The sequence below is a fragment of the Anolis sagrei genome, chromosome 4 (assembly GCF_037176765.1).
Source record: "Anolis sagrei isolate rAnoSag1 chromosome 4, rAnoSag1.mat, whole genome shotgun sequence".
Classification (NCBI taxonomy): domain Eukaryota; kingdom Metazoa; phylum Chordata; class Lepidosauria; order Squamata; family Dactyloidae; genus Anolis; species Anolis sagrei.
The window spans coordinates 108,567,783-108,585,810 of record NC_090024.1 but is presented as its reverse complement, the minus strand read 5'-3'; the positions used below and the strand labels follow the sequence as shown (position 1 = coordinate 108,585,810).

General features: G+C 42.1%; 1 long non-coding RNA gene across 2 annotated transcripts; it reads left to right on the top strand.

Moving 5' to 3' along the window:
- The first annotated feature begins 1,199 nt into the window (after window positions 1–1,199).
- Window positions 1,200–16,425, top strand: LOC137096939 (uncharacterized). 2 transcript variants are annotated; one of them, XR_010909826.1, is made up of 3 exons: window positions 1,200–1,844; window positions 14,529–14,835; window positions 16,036–16,425. It is a non-coding gene; the product is annotated as an uncharacterized lncRNA (long non-coding RNA). The 2 variants fall into 2 exon arrangements; XR_010909827.1 differs by lacking the exon at window positions 14,529–14,835.
- The last annotated feature ends 1,603 nt before the right edge of the window (window positions 16,426–18,028 follow it).

Sequence of the window (18,028 nt, the reverse complement as noted above, 5' to 3'; positions counted from 1 at the left end):
TAAAAAATCTTGGCCTTGTGTTCTGTTGTCAACCAATATCTTTCTTCCTTGTATGTCACCATTATCCCTTCTTTTCTTTCCCACCTGAACCTTATCATTCTTTTCTTCAATTCTTCTGTTAAGAAAAAGTATTTTCTTCTTCTTGCTAAGGTTGCCTGTGGGAATTCTTTCAGAACCGCAATTTTCTTTCCTTTGTAAAAGATTGGTTTTTTATTATTATTATAAAGCACATCATCTCGTACCTTCTTTCTTGTAAATTTCACTATCACGTCCCTATCTGTCTTATTTCTTCTAGAATAAAATGATGATATCCTGTAGACTTGGTCCACTTCCTGTTCTAATTCATCTCCCTCACATTCCAAACAATCTGCCAGAATTTTGATTATCAATAATCTTATATCTTCTTTGTCGTCTTCCATTATATTTCTGAGTCTCAATTGAAAATCCATTTGCATTTGCAGTAGTCTTTCTTGTTCTAGTTCTATTTTTTCCCTTTGTCTGTCTAATCCTTTTATTTTTTGTGTCATCTCCTTTTGCGTTCCTTCTATTTTCTCTTTAGAGGCTTTCAATTCCTTTACTTCTCCATCCAGCTGTGTTATATCTTTCCTTATCTGTCCAAATTCCTCTTTTATTTCTGTTTTCATTACTTTAAATTCTTCTGTCATTTTAGTAATTATTCCTTCTTGTTTCTTATAGTACTCCTCATGTTTAGTCTTCATTTCCTCCTTCAATTCTGTTTTCAACGCATCTTGTTTCTCTGATATCTTTTTAATCTCTTTTAAAAGATTATCCATTTTAGGATTTATATCCAATGATCCTCTTCTTGACTCTGCTTTACCTGGAGTTGTCATTTCCCAATTGCCTCTTATTTCCCAAAAATCTTTATTCTAATTACATCTATTATCAATTATAGTATTGATTTTCGAAGCAAAAGTCCATCAATTTAATTTAATTTCATAGCCAATTGTAATATAAATCAATTTCTTACTTCTTACTTCTTAAAGGTCTTCAATTATTCAATTATTAACAAATTATAAAGTTGGTTCATTCACTCATAATATATCTACCCACTAATATTTAAAATCTAATACTTTCACCAATTTTAATTAATTTTATTTATTTTATTCTAATTTTCCCCCTTTTAAAAAGGATATGACACTATCTTGTTTAAAGTCAATTTCATGTAATAGTGTATTGACTACAATGGGTTATCAATTTATCACCAATCTAAAATTTCTAAAATATAAACTTTCTAATAGGAAGCACAGACTCTTTTCCTCCACTTGGGGGCACCAAAGTTTTAGATTAGTCCTTTACTTATCTGTTCCTCTTTGTGATTGTTCCTTCAATGGTTATTTATCATCCAGTTCTCCTCCCAATTATAGTAATTTTCGTCTACTTCTCTTCCTGGTCCGATGTCATCTTCTTCTCTTCCTGGTCCGTCGTCGTCTTCTTCTCTTCCTGGTCCGTCGCCGTCTTCTTCTCTTCCTGGTCCGTCGTCGTCTTCTTCTCGTCCTCGTATCTCCTCTCCGTCACTTCTATTTATGACTCTTATGCTTGCACTGCCACTCCTTTGCTCCTCCAATTCTCCCTGTCTTCCAAATGCACAAATTCCTTCTCTGCCAGTCTATAACGTTTTTTCTCTATGATCCAAAATGGCGCCAGCTCTCCTTCCGCCACGTCACTTCCTCCTTCACTCCTTTCCGACCCCTCTTGGTTCCTCTCTTTTCTTAGTCCTCCAGAGTCTCCTGCCTTCCTGTTCCTGCTCCGTCACTTCCTTTACTCCATGCAGCCAGATTGTTTATAAAGAAGGCAGGGGTAGACTCAACAACAATGGCGTCAAGGTCGGTATTGTTTATCTTTCTTTCTTCCGTCTCTAGTTCCAAAAGGAACCCCCACTAGGATTGCGTAAGGGGCTCTTTATCCTCCTTACTTCTTTTATAGTAAATTATAGTATATATATAAAGATTAATTTCCATAGATCAGCTTATTTTCCATTAATTTGATCTATTTTCGCCAAACTTCCTCTTATCCAATTTAGTCCAATTTGCCCAAGTTATCAAATCACCTATATATAATTTATGTTCCTTGATTGTCTTTGTTCTTTGATTCTTTATTCTTTATTCTTATTGTTTGTTCCTTCTTCAGCCTTCCTTATCTTTCTCTTCCCTCCGTTCCTCCCTTCCTTCAAATATTATTAATTTGGGAACACCTTCCCGTTACCTGGGGTTGGGGTCTTTCTTTTTTCCTTTCCCCAGCCGGGGTTTCTTCTGTCTTCCTCTTCTTCTATTTTGAGTGGTTTTGGCGGCGGTTAGACAAGCCTCGCGGCTTGATCCTTGCGGGGTGGCTCGCTTCCCCTTCCCGCTCGGACCCTCTCGATTTCTCCTCCTTGAGGGGGGAGAGATCTTTGGGGCCTCAAGCGTCCTTGGGGTTCACGACACCTTTGCACTCAATCCGGCAAAGGGGGGAGCTTTTTTTATAGCTCTACCTAACCACCCACGCTGGTCCTCGTCGGGAGCTCCCTCTCGACGAGGCTATCCCGTCGCCATGTCCACCGGAAGTCCCAGTCACCTCCAGATTAAACTACTGTAATTCACTCTATGTAATTCACCTCCAGATTAAACTACTGTAATTCACTCTATGTGGGGCTGCCCTTGAAAATGGCCCGGAAATTCCAACTGGTTCAACGGGCGGTGGCCAGATTGTTAACTGGTGCTCCTTACAGGGAGAGTTCAACCCTCATGTTTAAGGAGCTCCATTGGCTGCCGTTCATTTTCTGGTCCCAATACAAGGTGCAGGTGCTTACCTACAAAGCCCTAAATGGTTTGGGACCCATTTACCTGCATGAGCGCATTTCAGTATACTAACCCACACGATCTCTTCGATCTTTCAGAGAGGCCCTGCTCACGATCCCACCTGCATTGCAAGCACGATTGGTGGGGACAAGGGACAGGGCCTTCTCTGTGGTGGCCCCTCGACTCTGGAACTCACTCCCAAAGGATATCAGGCATGCCCCGACATTGGCAGTCTTTAGGAGGAGCTTGAAAACAGGGTTGTTTCAGGGTGCCTTCCCAGAATAGGAAACTCCAAGCACTTTGTCCCAAATGCACTTTACTAGAGATCTAGGACTGTCTGCACAGCCTACCTATTCTCCAAAATATCTATCTATTTCACCAGTCATACCCAGCTTTTTAAATTTTAACCTTTACATCTGGCCCTGACATTGGTTTTTAATTGTGTCGTATTGTTATTGTTAATGTTATTGCTTGAGTTTTATTTACTGCTGTATTGTTATTGTCTTGTTTATTGTTGTATTGGGTCTCAGCCTACTGTAAGCTGCACTGAGTCCCTCGGGAGATGGTAGCGGGGTACAAATAAAGGATTATTATTATTATTATTATTATTATTATTATTATTATTAATTAACAGCATAAGATTTTCTTTAACACACACACACACACACTTGATCCTGTTACGACTTACTGTAACAGTGTCTGTTAAGGAACCTGGCTGCAGGAGCTCCACTGTTCTTCCAGTAAAGAGGATATGTGCCCGAAGTGCTCACAGCATTGTATTTTGTCTTTATATAGTTCAGTTCTAGTTTTCTCTTAGCCTTAGAACTGAGACTGGATCTTCACTGCCAAATAATGTGGTTTGAACTGCATTATATGGCAGTGTAGATCCAGCCTCAGCCCTAGTGGCTGCTCTTGAGCTAGTGACTCTCTTTTCTTACAGGGTCACTGTGATGATAAAAAAAGAAGGATGGGAACTATTCACATCATCATCAGCCCATTAGAGAAAGGCTAGGATGTGGTTTGTCTGTAACAAATGAACAATATTTCTTACATGGTACACACAAACACACAAACATTCAATCTAATGTGGGGAACACAGGATACCTGTACATTGCTGTTAGATGGCACTAGAAACTATTTGTTTATTTATTTACCATATTTGTATACCGCTTTTCCCAGCCCGAAGGCAACTCAATGCAGTGTACAGTTGGCAACAATTTGATGCCTGGATACCATAAAATGCAATTAAAAACATTTACCATATATTATAAAAAACCTTACAGAGCCAATAAAAACATGTAACACATATATTAACTGCGTCTCCTTATTAAAATCAGTGTCCAATCACCTCATCCAATTGTTTCGTTGTTCTATATTTGCCTGTTTCACTGCATTTGTGAACGCTTGCTCAAAAAGCCAAGTTTTGACTTTTTTTTAACAGAATGTTAAAAGGGAAGCGGCTGATCTGATATCCCTAGGGAGGGCATTCCACAGCTGAGGGGCCACCATTGAGAAGGCCCTGTCTCCCGTTCCCACCAGATGCATCTGTGAAGAAGGTGGAAGCGAGAGCAGGGCCTCTCCAGATGATCTTAAGGTCCTATTTGTCTGGAAATATCCACCCATCAAGATAACAATCTTGTTGTTGTATTTTTTAAGTAAGAGCTCTTTACAGACCACTTTTAGCCTCACAAAACATGTACCATAGACAGGATGTTAGTAAATAACAGGTAACTACATTAGTCTCGGTTATCCAACCTCCATTCATTCAACGTTCTGTATTATCCAACGCAATCTGCCTCCTGCTTGGATCCACAGCATTGTGATGTTTTGGTGCTAAATTTGTAAATATAGTAATTACTACATAATGTTACCATGTATTGAACTGCTTTTTCTATTGATTTGTTGTAAAACATGTTTTGGTGCTGAATTTGTAAAATCATAACGTAATTTGACATCTAATAGGCTTTTCCTAAATCCCTCCTTATTATCCAACATTTTCACTTATCCAATATTCTGCCAGCACGGTTATGTTGGATAAGCAAAATTCTACTGTATAGCCAAACAATGCATAACTATGACCAGGTATTGTTCCAGTCTTGCAGCTGATGAAAGAATTGAGACAGATTTTTAAAAAATCACCTTCTAGTCACAGAAGATCCTTGAGCCTTTAATGGCAATGTTGAACCCCAATAAGCCTCCAGTTTCAACTTAATTTTTTTAGCGTCTCTGTGTGTCATATCCAGGAAAAAGTTAATATGCTAGGCAAACAAACCACACATCATTATTATTATTATTATTATTATTATTATTATTATTATTATTTCAGATATTTGTACCCCACCCTTCTCACCCCCCCCCCCCCCGGGGGAGGGGGTGGCACTCAGGGCAGTTTCCAGCCAGCAATAATTCAATGCCTCCAATGTACACATAATAAAATACATAATAAAATCCAATAATTACATACATTTAAAACATTAAATCACATTAATTAATTAAAATCTGTTTCTATTTCAATAACAGCTTGGTGGCCTTATCTGAGCTGAATTGTGTAGTTAGAGACTCCATCAAGCATGTCCATAGTCCATTTCCATAGCGATTGTCATCATTGTCACTGTCAATCTTTACCAAGAGATACAAATGGATAAAGAATGCATCTGTGCTGAACTGTGCTGAACAGTTTCACCTGCATCTATGGCAAGCATCCTCAGAGGTAGTGAGGTGACCTCACTACCTCTGAGGATGCTTGCTATAGATGCAGGTGAAACGTCAGGAGAGAATGCCTCTAGAACATGACCATATAGCCCGAAAAGACCTACAACAACCCATGGTGAATAATAGTTTTAGCACTGACTCCTATGATGAGCATAATCATGTGTATGTGTGTGTGTGTTGCACTCTTGCTCACAGGCAAAAGCAATCTGCGGAAGGTCTTCCTAGCTTATGCAGTCTATCTTATTAATTATAATTGCTTCTTGATCACATTCCCTTACTACATGGTCACTTAGAATCACAGAATCACAGAATTGTAAGAGAGCACATGGGCCATCTAGTCCAACCCCCTGCCATGTAGGAAAAGCACAATCAAATCACTCCTCACAGATGGTCATCCAGCCATGAGAGTGTCATTTTTATATTTGAAATACTGGAGGGTATGCAACTATGAAAGCCATAGTCCAAAATATGTGGAGAGTCATATTTGAAACCAAATCCCAAAAACCAATAGCCCAAATATAATCCCTCTCTTTCTAAAGAATTGCCTTTTACTTCACTGATTAATTTATTGATCTTTGTGCTTGTGGGAATAATTTAAAATTCTTCATTTTCCACTACCCTGACAATTTTTGTTTTACATTCTAATTTGAAATAAAACAATGTGCCATTTTCCACTGACAAGAATAAATCCTGAAAATAACAATATTCCCCTTAGGGACTTGATTCCCAGGCCAACATCTGGAACATCCTCAATCAAACTGAATACTATGATATGAAACTTTCCTTCTGAAAGTAAAATAATGGGTTTAACAGGGAATATGTGCAGTTTTTTTAGATTGTGCTGTACCACTGATCTTATTTTAACTTCTTTTGTTTTCCCACTTGCCAGAAATGTGCACTATTTTTAGAAGACGTTCAAAACTGTCTCTTTGCCACCCCCGGCCTAAATATGTATACAGGAAATGCTTTAAATAAGGAATGGGGCCTATCAATTTATTAGGTTTATGTGTTATTAAAAGTTAAGCATATTTAAGTCTTGTTAATTTCACTTGGAGAGCAAATGTTTTGCAGTATGATATGAAATACATTGTGATACGCTGTATTTATTTATTTATGTGGCTGTCTGGATGAGGACGAACAGGCTTAAGATTAATCCCGACAAGACAGAGGTCCTCCTGGTCGATCGTAAACTTGACCGGGGTATAGGGTGGCAACCCGTGTTGGTCGGGGTTGCACTCCCCCTGAAGTCACAGGTCCGCAGTTTGGGGGTCCTCTTGGATTCTTCACTTACGCTTGAGGCTCAGGCTTCGGCGGTGGCCGGGGGGGCCTTTGCACAATTAAGACTCGTGCGCCAACTGCGACCATACCTTGTGAAGGCGGATCTGGCCAGGGTGGTCCATGCCTTAGTCACCTCTAGACTGGACTACTGTAATGCACTCTACGTGAGGCTGCCCTTGAAGACAGCTCGGAAATTCCAGATGGTCCAACGGGCGGCAGCCAGGTTGTTAACCGGGGCTCCTTAAAGGGAGCAGTCAACCCTCCTGTTTAAAAAGCTCCACTGGCTGCCATTCATTTTCCGGACCCAATTCAAGGTGCAGGTTCTCACCTACAAAGCCCTGAACAGTTTGGGACCCGCCTACCTTTGTGACCGCATCTCTATATATGAACCCACATGATCTCTTCGATCATCTGGAGAGGCCCTGCTCTCGATCCCACCAGCATCTCAAGCGCGATTGGTGGGGATGAGAGAGAGGTCCTTTTCGGTGGTGGCTCCTCAACTCCGGAACTCACTCCCTAAGGACATCAGGCATGCTCCAACCTTGGCAATCTTTAAAAGGAGCTTGAAGACGTGGTTGTTCCAGTGTGCCTTCCCAGAATAGTGATCCCATAGCACTTTGTCCTCCAAAGCACTTCATATTTTAATTTTAATTACATTTGGCCTACCCATAGTTTTTAAAATGTGTTGTCCTATTTGATAATGTTTGTGTTATTGTTTTATTGTTTTGTTGTTTTTAAACTTCTTGTATTGTTGTTGTTATTGCTTGTATTGTTGTATTTTGTGCTCGGCCTCATGTAAGCCACACCGAGCCCCTTGGGGAAATAGTAGCGGGGTATAAATAAAGTATTATTATTATTATTTATTTATTTATCGTGTCATCAGCAACCATTGTATTACAATTCTAACAGAGCAAAACAAACACAGAGATTAAAAAGAAAAAGAAAAAAGAAAAAAAAAGAAAGAAAAAAAAACCACACAGATTTTGTAAATTTGGTATTTGGTTAAATGTCCTTTGACCAGTATCTGGCCACTTGGAGTGCCTCTGGGGTTGCCGCAAGAAGGTCCTCCATCGTGCATGTGGCAGGGCTCAGGGTGCATTGCAGCAGGTGGTCAGTGGTTTGTTCTTCTCCGCACTCGCATGCTGAGGATTCCACCCTGTAGCCCCATTTCTTAAGATTGGCTCTGCATCTCGTGGTGCCAGAGCGCAATCTGTTCAGCGCCTTCCAAGTCGCCCAGTCTTCTGAGTGCCCAGGGGGGAGTCTCTCATCTGGTATCACCCATGAATTGAGGTGCTGGGTTTGGGCCTGCCACTTTTGGACTCTCGCTTGCTGGGGTGTTCCAGCAAGTGTCTCTGTAGATCTAAGAAAACTATGTCTTGATTTAAGTCGTTGACGTGCTGGCTGATACCCAAACAGGGGATGAGCTGGAGATGTCTCTGCCTTGGTCCTTTCACTATTGGCTGCTACTTCCCGGCGGATGTCAGGTGGTGCAATACCGGCTAAGCAGTGTAATTTCTCCAGTGGTGTGGGGCGCAGACACCCCGTGATAATGCGGCATGTCTCATTAAGAGCCACATCCACTGTTTTAGTGTGATGAGATGTGTTCCACACTGGGCATGCATACTCAGCAGCAGAGTAGTATAGCGCAAGGGCAGATGTCTTCACTGTGTCTGGTTGTGATCCCCAGGTTGTGCCAGTCAGCTTTCGTATGATGTTGTTTCTAGCGCCCACTTTTTGTTTGATGTTCAGGCAGTGCTTCTTGTAGGTCAGAGCACGGTCCAAAGTGACTCCCAGGTATTTGGGTGCGCTGCAATGCTCCAGTGGGATTCCTTCCCAGGTAATCCTCAGAGCTCGGGATGCTTGTCTGTTCTTAAGGTGAAAGGCACATGTCTGTGTTTTAGATGGATTAGGGATCAGCTGGTTTCCCCTGTAATAGGCAGTAAGAGCACCTAGAGCTTCGGAGAGCTTCTGTTCTACCATCTCAAAGCTCCCTGCTTGAGCAGTAATGGCACGATCATCAGCATAGATGAAACTCTCTGTCCCTTCTGGCAGTGGCTGGTCATTTGTGTAGATGTTGAACATGGATGGAGCAAGCACGCTCCCCTGAGGCAGGCCGTTCTTCTGTTTCCGCCATCTGCTTCTCTGGCCCTAGAACTCAACAAAAAAGCTCCTGTTTTGTAGCAGGTTTCCTATGAGGCGGGTGAGGTGGTAGTCCTTTGTGATATTATACATTTTTCTCAGGAGGAGGCGGTGGTTCACAGTATCATAGGCTGCTGACAAGTCTATGAAGACAGCTCCTGTGATCTGCTGCCTTTCAAAGCCATCTTCTATGTGCTGGGTCAGGTTCAGCACTTGCGATTATTATTATTATTATTATTATTATTATTATTATTATTATTTACAACATTTCTACCCCGCCTTTCTCAACCCCCAAGGGGGGACTCAGAGCAGCTGTATTCCAAGACTTTGAATTTTGAGGTCTACATAGACTTGCTAAATAATATGAATAATAACAATATTTGTGCAGGGATTTAGCAGAGCAAATGTATTAACCATCGAAGTGGTATACAAAAAGGAAATGAACAAAACAGACAACATGTACAGTATATAAACAGAGCCACATAGCAGATAAAAATGGATAAGTATTTTAAAAGTATATTTCCACCACTGTAAAGACTGGTCACTGTAGTTAATTCCATACTGCAGATATTTTCACTATTTTTATATGGAAAAAGTTGAGTCTAACTTACAGCCATCTGAGGAGGAGTTGATGACTGAGGGACCTCATGCTTAATAGATTTCACCCTAAACCTTTATGTCCCAGAATCCCAGAACGGCTTCCGCCCCTCCAGAGGAACTGTGGACATGATCTTCACTGCACGACAGCTCCAAGGAAAATGCAGGGAACAAAATCAACCTCTGTACATGGCATTCATTTACCTTGCAAAGGCATTTGACATAGTGAATCGCAGCGCTCTCTGGACCATCCTCCAAAAAATCGGGTGCCGTAACAAAGTCGTGAACATCCTGCAACTCCTCCATGATGACATGATGGCAACAGTTTTGGACAGCAATGGCTCCCAAAGTGACCCATTTAAGGTGGAATCAGGTGTCAAACAGGGATGTGTTATTGCCCCAACTTTATTCTCCATCTTCATTGCTATGATACTTCATCTTGTTGACGGGAAGCTTCCCAGCGGAGTGGAAATCATCTGTCAGACAGATGGCAAGCTGTTTAACCTCAGCAGACTGAAAGCCAAAACCAAGGTTACAATAACATCTGTTATAAAACTCCAGTATGCTGATGACAACGTCATCTGTGCACATTCAGAAGAAGACCTACAAGACACTCTAAACACCTTTGCAGAAGCATACGAGAAACTCGGCCTGTCATTGAACATCGAGAAAACCAAACTGCTGTTCCAGTAGTCACCAGCCAACCTCTCTCCAATGCCAGAGATACAGCTTAATGGTGTAACATTAGAAAATATTGATCATTTCCGTTACCTTGGCAGCCATCTCTCCACCAAAGTCAACATCAACACCAAAATACAACACCGCCTGAGCTCTGCGAGTGCAGCATTTTTCCGAATGAAGCAGAGAGTGTTTGAGGACCGGGACATCCGTAGGGATACCAAGGTGCTTGTTTCTAAAGCTATTGTCCTCCCAACCCTGCTATATGCCTGTGAGACGTGGACTGTCTACAGACGTCACATGCAACTCCTGAAACTATTCCATCAGTGCTGCCTCCGGAAAATCCTGCAAATCTCTTGGGAAGACAGGCGGACAAGCGTCAGCATCCTGGAAGAAGCAAAGATCATCAGCATTGAAGCGATGGTCCTCCGCCATCAACTCCGCTGGACTGGCCATGTTGTCCGGATGCCCAACCACCATCTCTCAAGGCAGTTGCTCTATTCTGAATTCAAGAATGGAAAACGGAATGTTGGTGGACAGGAAAAGAGATTTAAAGATGGGCTCAAAGCCATCTTCAAAAACTCTGGCATAGACACTGAAACCTGGGAAGTGCTGGCCCTTGAGTGCCCCAGCTGGACATCAGCTGTGATCAGCAGTGCTGCAGAATTTGAAGAGGCACGAATGGAGGGTGAAAGAGAGAAACGTGCCAAGAGGAAGGCGCATCAAGCCAACCCTGACCGAGACCGCCTTCCACCTGGAAACCGATGCCCTCACTGCGGAAGAAGATGCAGATCAAGAATAGGGCTCCACAGTCACCTATGGACCCACCGCCAGGATACTACACTTGGAGGACCATCATCCTTGGACTGCGAGGGATCACCTAGTAAGTAAGTAAGTAAGTAAGTAAGTAAGTAAGTAAGTAAGTACTATAACTATCTGTAACAATAGATATAGACATATAGATACAAACACTGTACTGACATTCGATCTAGAGATAGGTGAGGGCAAGGAGAACCACTACAACTGGAATCCTTTTCCTATTAAATGGAAAATCTGGGCTCCAACCCAAATAGTTTATGTGGCTATCATTCTACTGTGTTTATGAAGGGAGATCTATAAAATATTCAACAAATGCCAAGAGAAAAATCAAGCAATGATTCACACAGTACCACATGGGAGCTGGCAACTGTATAAAACAGCCCTATTCTAGCAGACTGGAACTAAATTCTTAGACATTTGTGTTGCTGCCAAAAAGTTGCATCATAGGGTTTTCCTCCAGAACCACGAAGGACCAGAATGATGTCTTGCATTTGAATTGATATTTAGTGTCAGAGAACCCAGTGATATTTCCTGACCTATTCATTTCATTGAACATATCACAAGCATAGTTGTGACATTGAAATAATGAACTTGGATCATACCTGCTGTGCTTTGATTGCTCAGAAATATTTTCTTAGTCACCCACTTTCACTTGCTGTAAATAGTCTACTATTAGTCTATTATTTGATAGACTGCATGGTATATTAATAGATAGACCTGCGTCTTGTGTGTTGAAGCATGGTTACTTCCACTATATTTTGCATGCATCTCAAACAAATATTTACATTGCCGGTGCACCTTCTTGCAAATACAAACAAACAAACAAAGCAAACAAAACCATTAAACGCAGCATTATACCCAGTAATGCTATCTGAAATTTTTGACTGATCAAGGAAATATTTATTATTATTATTATTATTATTATTATTATTATTATTATTATTTACAGCTTTTATATTCTGCCCTTCTCACCCCACATGGGACTCAGGGCGGATTACAGTGTACACATATATGGCAAACATTCAATGCCAATTTTTGACATACAAACATATACAGACATACGCAGAAGCTATTTAACTTTTTCTGGCCGCCAGGGGAGCTGTCGCTTTCATCGTCCATCTGCGACGCTGATAAAGGACTTCTGCATTCCCTGCATGCTTCCCCGCTGGAATGCTTTGCTGGAGTCTCCTTTATGGCCTCATACCTTGGGAAGTCGGATCTGGCCACGGTGGTCCACGCTCTTGTTACATCCCGATTAGATTACTGCAATGCGCTCTACGTGGAGTTGCCTTTGAAGACTGTTCGGAAACTTCAACTAGTCCAGTGGGAGGCAGCCAGATTACTCACCGAAGCGTCATACAGGGAGCATACCACCCCCCTGTTTTGTCAGCTCCACTGGCTGCCGATCCCATTCCGAGCACAATTCAAAGTGCTGGTTTTGACCTACCAAACCCTATACGGCTCCGGCCCAGTGTATCTGTCCGAACGGATCTCCCTTTACATCCCACCCCGGAGTCTAAGACCTTCTGGGGAGGCCCTGCTCTCGACCCCGCCTCTATCACAAGTGAGGTTGGCGGGGACGAGGAGCAGGACCTTCTCGGTGGTGGCCCCCCACCTGTGGAATTCGCTCCCCGGGGAAATTAGATCAGCGACATCACTCCTTTCCTTCAGGAAAAAACTGAAAACATGGATTTGGGACCAGGCATTCGGACAATCGTGCAGATAAAGAAAGGACTTTGAGAATGGCCAGGAAATGACTAATGGAATGGAATTTGGAACTCTGAAAGACAAACGCTGAGCATGTGAATAGTTTTATATGATGTGATATATAGAGATTGTTATGATTGTTTTAACTGTGATAATTGTTTTAACTATGGTTTTGTACACTATGTATAATTTTTGTATAGGCATCGAATTGTGCCTTTTGTAAGCCACCCTGAGTCCCCCCTCGGGGGTTGAGAAGGGCGGGGTAAAAGTACCCGAAATAAATAAATAATAAATAAATAAATCAGTTAATTTAGCCTCCCCACACTTTAAGGTGGTACCTTATTTTCCTACTTGACAGATGCAACTGTCTTTCGGGTTGCAAAGGTCGACAACAGGCTACACACAATTGGTTGGAAACCCACTCCAACCAGGGCTGGCTTCGAACTCATGACTTTTTTGGTCAGCCAGCTGCACCACAATCCCGGTGAAATGGGACCATCTTATACTGTTCGTTTGCTGCAAGCCCCAACTTGTAAAACAGGCTTTTTGGACAAAGACTCTCAGAATTTTCTAGTCACATCCATAATTTTCAAGCTGTATATTTGTTGAGCTCAGACAGGTGGCTGCTCAGAAATCATTTCCCACATTCTTGGATAGTATCTTGGGAATACAACAACTATAAATTAGTAGGAGGCTCCAAAACCCTAGGTTCAAGAAGTCTGATGGATATTTGGATGGATTCCAAATCTGATGGTACAAAAAAAAATATCAAGAATATTTCATGGCAAGGTTTCACAGGATCTGGCTGGTCAACAATGGTGTTTGGTACAAGAAGTGCCAATAGGAATCACACCATGAATCACTAAATATATATAGAAAGAAATATTCATCAATATTATTTCAAGACAAAGGGTATGATATTCTGAAAGGGGCCACCCACCAAAGTGTCAAAAGACCTTCCATTATGAAGCTCAATATTGTCAAGCATAGTTGAAAAGAGTGTCTGGAAATGGAGGTTATCATTGTGCCCAGAGTTGACATCTACTAACCCAATGAGTGACCATCACTAAAAAAATTGATTTTGTCATTTGGAAGTTGTAGTTTCTGGGTTCACCTACAATCAAAGAGCATCTGAACTCCACCAACGATGAAATTGAACCAAACATGGCACACAGGACTTCCATGACCAACAAAAACACTAGAAGGGTATGGTGGGCATTGACCTTGAGTTTGGGAGTTGTAGTTCACCTATATCCAAAGAGCACTGTGGACTCAAACAATGATGGATCTGGACCAAACTTGGCAAGAATATTCCATATGCCCAAATATGAATACAGATGGAATTTGGGGTAAATAGACCTTGACATTTGGGAGTTGTAGTTACTGGGATCTATAGTTCACCTACAATCAAAGAGCATTCTGAACCCTACAAAAGACAGGAATTGTGGCAAACTTCCCATACAGAATCCCCATGATCAATTGAAAATACTTAAGGCCATTCAGTCCAACTCCTTTCATCAGGGCAAGAAAACATAATCAAAGCCCTCCTGACAAAGAGCCAGCCAACCATAGATACAGATAAGATATATATGATTCACACACACCTATATATGTATATGACAGATATAGTATCATAGATTTGAAAGGAACCCCTAAAGAAGGACAAAGATATGTTGCATGTTTCAGAGTAGGCAAACCAGACAATCTCCACATCAACACTGACAAAGAGGCAGCAAGAAATACTGTTTACCCACAAGCAGAAAGACATTACATATATTACTTTCTCATTACTTTATTTTCCAGATCACCAGACTGGGCCACAGCAATGCATTGCAGGGGATGGTTAATAACAACAACAACAACAACAACAACAACACTCCTTGCTTCATATCATTAGCCCCCTGAAGCTGCAACTTCATCCTGCTGATGCCTAATAATAAATTCAGTCCTGATAGCAGCCACCCTCCAAGAGCTCAGGCATTGGAGCTTGGAAAAGTTGCATTTTTGAACACCCAAAAGTAACTTTTTCAAGTTATATTTTTGGGGCTGCTACCTGATCTTTTTGAATCTGTGTTGTCTAGGATTGAGACACATATCTTCTTCATTAAAAGTGAGTTCCTTGCTACTGACCTATGGGCTTTTGCTTTTAGCACTGGGTAGAACAGAGGGGGTCCCTGCTTGCACAGAACTGTGGACGTCCGTAATGGAGCTCTGGGATTGAAATGAACACATTCTGATTTCACATCCATCCACACAAAGTTTCAAAAGTGAACATCTGATTGGCTTTCCTGAAGGCTGTTAAAAAGTCACCATTTCTATCAAGCCAGTGAAATTGTTTCTGTCATCACCCCACTACTGTGGCTGATCTGATAAAATTACAGATGTGGGAAATGTGCAGAAACCAGGAGCTGACAACTACCTTTTGGTTATAATAAGATCTGAGGTTAAAAGCAGCAACGCCTGGCAGGGGCAGCCTATATATATATATATATATATATGTGTGTGTGTGTGTGTGTGTGTGTGTGTGTGTGTGTTGAATTTGTATGTAAGTCAGAACAGATACAGCTACACTTAAGAACAAACCTATTGTTGTAGTAGAGTTTGTTGGCAATGCTACAACTGGTAGTAGGAGTGGTAGAGGAGGGAAACGAGGTGCCCAGGTGTTAGATGAGGAGCAGCAAAGCTAGAGAATTCGGGAGATACTTATGTCACCCACTGATGAAGAATCCTTTGAAGGTTTCTCCGAGAGTGAAATGAGTGAGGAGGAGGAAGGAGATACAGATGGGAATAGAGGCATTAAGAGGATTACTCAAGAGCAGGAGTCAGACGAGGAGCATCAGAGAAAGAAGATCTGGGACATACTTACTGCTCCCACTGAAGAAGAGGATTTAATGGGTTTTTCTGGAAATGATGGGTCTGGGAGTAGTGGGGATGAAGAGGAACCACTGGATTGGACCAAGGTTCAGGAGATTTGGAATGTGTGTACTCAACCAACGTCCAGTGACACTTTTGAGGGGTTTTCTGGTGGTGGGGATTGGCAATCTGGTGATACCATGGAATTGTGGGGAGACCTAAGTCTTGACAAGAGGTGGAAGAGTTGGAGGGATGTGCGTTGGCGTTTAGCTGTAGAGGCTAAGCCAGCTGACAGTGATGAGGATGGGGTGGAGGGCAGCTCATCAACGGATGATGAGTTGTAGGCTAAATGAAGGCACTGGAGTGATAGAACTTTGCAGTAGGCAAAGTGTTGGTTTCGTACCTTGGGTCTTATCGCTGCCGCTTCTCTTGTTTGGCTTGGGTCCTGGATCTGCAGGTTGCTGCTTTCTTCGTTTACCAACCGGCTTGGATTCTCGTAAGTGTGGACTTCCCCTCTCCTTGACTTCGGACCATTTCTGACTACGACACTGCCTTTTGGACTTTGGAACCTTCAACTGGGATTTCTTTGACTTTGGACTGCTTCTGGATGATGGCTTCTCTTCATGGCTCTTTGTTTGCTTATTATCTTTGAACTGTGTGATTTTGGTGTGTTTTGGAAGAACTCTTATTTAATCCGGATTTTTTTGCCAGTTTAATCCGGTTTATTTTCCAAGTTTGCTTTTCAAGCTGCAACTTGCTTCAAACTTTGAGTTTTGACCAGAGGCATTGAAGCAAGTGTCTCTGAGTCCTGTTTACTTTGCTTTAATAAACTATTGTTTTGGATATACTCCTGTGTCTGGCTCTTTAAGGCATCTGGGTTCCGACACCTATAGAATCTATCTTGTTCATAACTCGAGGACTGTCTGAATATTTATTTGCTCTCAAATAGCTTCTTAACCTTTGTGAATATTATTTTATGCTCCTTTTTTCCTACTTCATGGATTTTTCCCTTTTTCTGCTGATCACATTGGGAAACATGTACTGTCTGAATATTCCTAACAGTATCCCACACTCCTCAATTTGCTAATCTCTAGATTGGACTACTGTAATGCGCTCTACATGGGGCTGCCCTTGAAAACGGCTCAGAAATTTCAACTGGTCCAACGGGTGGCGGCCAGGTTGTTAACTGGTGCTCCTTACAGAATGAGGTCAACCCTCCTGTTTAAGGAGCTCCATTGGCTGCCGTTCATTTTCCGGTCCCAATTCATGGTGCAGGTGCTCACCTACAAAGCCCTAAACGGTTTGGGACCCGCCTACCTGCATGACCGCATCTCCGTATATGAACCCACACGATCCCTCCGTTCATCTGGAGAGGCCCTGCTCACGATCCCACCTGCGTCACAAGCACGTTTGGTGGGGACGAGGGACAGGGCCTTCTCTGTGGTAGCCCCCCGACTCTGGAACTCTCTCCCCAAGGACATCAGACAAGCCCCAATGTTGGCAGTCTTTAGGAAGAGCTTGAAGACCTGGCTGTTCCAGTGTGCCTTTCCAGAATAGGAAACTCCCAGCATCATGTCCCAAACGCACTTTACCAGAGATTTAAGATTGCCTGCACATCGCACCTACCCTAAAATCCTTACATTTCACCTGTCATGTCCAGCACTTTTAATTTATTCATTACATTTGGCCCGGCCCTAGTTTTAAATATGTCGTGATGTATTGTTTTGATGTTTTACTGTTATTGCTTTAATGTTTATTAGTTTGCTTTATGAGTTTTATTGTTGTATTTGTTATGCTCTTTATTGTCGAAGGCTTTCACAGCTGGAATCACTAGGTTCTTGTGGGGTCTTTTCGGGCTATAGGGCCATGTTCTAGAGGCATTTTTCCTGACGTTTCGCCTGCATCTATGGCAAGCATCCTCAGAGGTAGTGAGGTCTGTTGGAAATAGGACAATGGGTTTTTATATCTGTGGAATGGCTGGGGTGGGCAAAGAGCTCTTCTCTGCTAGAGCTAGGTGTAAATGTTTCAACTGACCACCTTGATTAGCATTTGAAGGCCTGCCTGAGCCTGGGAACATCTTTTGTTGAGAGGTGTTAAGATGTGCCTGGTTGTTTCCTCTCTGCTGTTTTGCTGTTGTGATTTTAGAGTTTTTTAATACTGGTAGCCAGATTTTGTTCATTTTCATGGTTTCTTCCTTTCTGTTGAAATTGTCCACATGCTTGTGGATTTCAATGGCTTCTCTGTGTAGTCTGACATGGTGGTTGTTGGTGTGGTCCAGCATTTCTGTGTTCTCAAATAATATGCTGTGTCCAGGCTGGTTCATCACGTGCTCTGCTATGGCTGACTTCTCTGGTTGAAGTAGTCTGCAGTGCCTTTCATGTTCCTTGATTCGTGTTTGGGCATTGCTGCGTTTGGTGGTCCCTATGTAGACTTGTCCACAGCTGCATTGT